Genomic DNA, 4,437 nt, shown 5'->3' with positions numbered 1-4,437 from the left:
ATAATTGTTGGTGCAACCAACAGTGAGGTAGAAAATTATTGATGCTTAACAGGGTGATCCTCACCTTGTTGAGAATGTTTGGAAGGTGGAGTCAGGACAGGGTGGTGAATTCTTTATGTCCACAGATAACAGTCTCCTTTGTTAGGGACGCTTATGCGTACATGCAAACAATGACCTTAGGAAGGAATTATTGTCAGAAGCTCATAGCTCCCCATTTTCGATACATCCTGGATGTCATAAAATGTTCTTGAAGTTGAAACATTGTTATTGGTGGAATGATATGAAAAGAAAGATAGGAGAGTTCGTCAGTAAGTGCTTAGTGTGTCAGCAAGTGAAATCCCTGAGGAGAAGCCAATATGCTTGTTGTAGCCATTGAGCATACCAGAATGGAAGTCGTAGGTCTTCAGTATGTTGGGATGAGGTTTGTGAATGGAAGTTGCTACGACCTGAGCTAGTGAAGACAACAGATGGGGCAATACGTAAGATCCAAGCATGAATGGAAACAGCTCAGAGCAGACATAAAAGTTACGTCGATGTTAGGCGTAAAGACCTGAAGTATGAAATTGGTGACGAGGTGTTCTTGAAAGTAGCACCTATGAAAGGTGTTCTGAGGTTTGGAAGAAAGGGAGAACTAAGTCCGCAACTTATTGGGCCTTTTGAGGTCTTGGAAGGATTAACCCTGTAGCTAATAGGTTGGTGTTGCCACCATCTCTATCTTTCGTTCACAGTGTTTTTCATGTTTCTTTTTTGAGGAAGTATGTGACAGATCCATCCCATGTGGTAGACTCTGAACATTGCAGTTGCATGAAAACTTGAGTTATGAGGAGAAACTTGTTTAAATTCTCGGTAGGGAGGTGAGGACTTTACGCAATAGGAAGATAACTTTAGAGAAAGTTTTATGGCGGAATCACCAATTCGATGAGGCAACAAGGGAACAGGAGGATGAGATGAGAGCCCAGTACCTAGAGCTTTTTTAGGAATAAACTTTCGAGGACGAAAGATCTTGAGGAGGGAAGAATATGACATCCCAAATTTTTAGGTAATTTAATATTTTTTTTTTTTTGAAATATTTGGGAGTTATTGAGGTTAAATTGAAATGTTTTGCAGGGATAATTCAGTTTTAAAATTTGCTTCGATGTAAAAGTTGGAATTTAAATTTATTATAAGAAGAATTTGGGCTATACTTCAATTTTAATTTAATTTGGAAGATTAAATTAAATTTGGGATAGTTTTTTTATTTGGAGAAGAAAATAAATTTAAATCAATTTTGTGGATAATTTATTTAAATTTGTTGCAAATATATATATACATACTTATTAAGTCAAATCCGTAATTACTTATATATATATATATATATATATATATATATATATATGTTTATATTTTATTCTCTTTTTCATCTCCAAAACAAATCCCAAACCCTTTCTGTATTTTAAGTCTCAATCCTTTTTGCAACACCTATAGAATCTTAATTGAATACTCTGAAATTGTCCCAAACATAACAACCAAATAATTTCAAGAACTTATAATATATTTTGAACACCCAAACTAATTTGAAAGGGTAAAAATTTACGATACCCACGAAATCTAACTTCCTCTGACACAATTGAGTGCAAGATGGAAAATGTTTGATGGAGTTTGAACGATCTAAACTTGTAAAACTACTCAAGTAATTTATCATTAACAAAAAAAAAAAAAAAAAAAAAGCCAACAACTCCTAAGCATATTGATACAACACTTCAAGAAAAGCCTGAACTTCAATTTAAAATGTGTTCCTTGAGTCATATAATTGACATACAAAGTAACACAAATTTGGACAATAATAGTGATATCTCAAGAATTTGGACAATAACTGGACAGTACTCTAAGAACCTCCTTGGCATTAGCAAGATGAAGTTTGATAGCCACCAAGTCTTTGGATGGCAAGAACAAAAGAGTGATTCACCTTAATCTTCGGACTTTGGATCCAATGCATTGTCTCACACTTTCATTTCTTCCATTTCTTCAATAACTATTACTACTCAACTCTCTAAACCAAAAATAAAATTAAAAGGATTTATGTAAAGGGGAAAAAAAGGAAGAAGAAGGATTTATATAGAGAAAAAATAAAAGATAAAAACAAAAGATCATGAGAAATGGAAAATACGAATGAGAGATTTTAAAAATCACTTTAAAGAGTTATCAGAAAATACCTACTACTTTTACTTATCCTTTTTCTTTGTAGAGAATGGTTCAGAGCAATGACAAGAACTCTATTTCATCGAGCGTCGAGAGTAGCGGCGAGTGCTAAAATTTAAGTTCATATCCAGTTGCTTCCAGTTTCAAGAAATTTATTCCTCTAGAGCCTTGAGGACTATAAGGGTAAAAACTATTACCATCTAGTGAGATACTTTCAATATTGATAGTTACCACAGATTATGCCCTAAACCCCAAAATAAACATTTCCAGTTTTCAGCACAAGAAAATCAACAAGAAAATTAAATCAAATTCATAAGTATTGAGAGATAAATGGAACTCTGAGACTTACCTAGGGTCAGCGTCTCTCAACTTTCCCCCACCAATAGCACATTCGATTTCAATAACGAAGGGCGACGAGGTTTCAGAAGCCACTGTGTAATCGTGGATTGTTGATCGAAATGGTCTCTGCGTCGTCATTAGTTTTGAAAGGAGGAGAGTAAGAGTCGTCGTTGGGATTGAATGAAGTGAGAGCCACATCTTTTGTTAAAGAAATGTAGAAGAAGGAAGTAAAAGTCCACATATTTGAAGAAACCCAACGAAATGACAGACACTGGCGGTGGCAGCATAGAATCAGCTGTTGGGATTGACGCCCTAAAGTCTCGTGTCCTGTAGTTTGTAAATAGTTTGTACAAACACTCGTGATGTATAATATATGATATTTACTTCACTTCTTGATTTTTCTGATCTGAATATTTTATTTGCTTTACTACAAACCAATAAAATAAAATCCCTGGTTATCTTTATGTAACTTAAGCATGTATTGGTGACATACAAATAGATCATGTCTTAAGTGATAACCAAAATGGTCAGTAGTATATAGACATAGGAGGGAAACCTTATCCTGGTCATGCTATGGATGCGGCCCGCTTTGTGGAATATATTCAAGTGTTGTGACTTCTCATAGATTTTCTGATCCTGATCATTCGTGTAGGGGACATGCGAGCGGGGGCATCTTATATAAAGAGTTTGTATAAGACCTGACCACGAAGTATTAACGTCTCATTATATAACACCATTCATGACAGAGACTTCACTTCACTAAGATGACCATAGGTAACATGACCTCAATCCTGAGTGAGTTGGGAACTCCTGCCATTGAGGGCGATCCTTGATTTGCATGGGTGCACTTGGCCAGGCTGTAGACTCAAACCAACAACTTTGGGGATTCGTCTGATTTGGGAGCTGAGAAATCAACTACACAAGATTGAATTCACTTCTTCCCTGAAATAGGGGTAAGTAGATAGATAGCTCCCTTAAGGGCTGATTCCGGGGCTCGATGTGGCGCCACACACCTTCTCATGGCCTGAGAGGTGTTCACACATAGTTGGACTATTTTGTATTGTTCATTAGAGGGATCAGTGGTACATAAGGAGTGAGATGTAACTACAGAAGCAAAACGATAAGTTAGCCCAACTGTACTTACGAGCATCTGTGAAGGGTTATCGTACTCATGATTGGTTATATTCGATGGATACAGAAATATATCTATTGTAAGAAGAGTTCAACTGTCGATCTTTAGTGGAATGCCTGGCAATTAACGGATGGTGGATTTTGCGGCTAAAGAGTTTAGTCAGCTATTCACGTACCATAGGAGCTTCTAGTCATAGGTTCATGAGGTCCCCTTAGTAGCTTTGATAAAAGTTCAGAATCAGTTTTTTGGGTCAGTTTGAAATGTTCAAATTGACAAGAGGGAGTTCGATTATATATGATATAATTGGACTAGTTAATTATATATGATATGATGACTAAATGTATGAGATATATTATATTGGAGGAAATTGGATGTAAATATGATTTATGTCAAGTAGAGGAGAAAACACTATAGTTGATATATGATATCAAACTATAGGTTAAGAATATAATATGACTATATTAATTATTTTATTAATTAGGCGGTTATGAGATAATTGGCCGAAGTTTTCTCTAGAATTGTGCGAAAGTGAGAAGTTGAATTCAGTTCTAGTAACTGAATAGTAAAATGAAAATAGTTTTCATTTTGAAAGATATGCGAAAAATTCTCACGATATGAAAGCCTTGCATCGCTTAGTGTTAAGCGTCTATGCGATAATTACCGCCTTCCTAAACGATCGCACACCCGCATTTACTAAACGATCGCCCGCGATTTCTTAAACGATCGCTTACCTTTACTAGATGATCGCTTAGCGCACCAAGCATAACTAAATGATCGCTTACCTTTTG

Source organism: Benincasa hispida, chromosome 7, assembly GCF_027475165.1.
Source record: "Benincasa hispida cultivar pf3 chromosome 7, pf3_genome.v1.1, whole genome shotgun sequence".
Lineage (NCBI taxonomy): Eukaryota > Viridiplantae > Streptophyta > Magnoliopsida > Cucurbitales > Cucurbitaceae > Benincasa > Benincasa hispida.
This window is presented reverse-complemented; position numbering follows the sequence as displayed.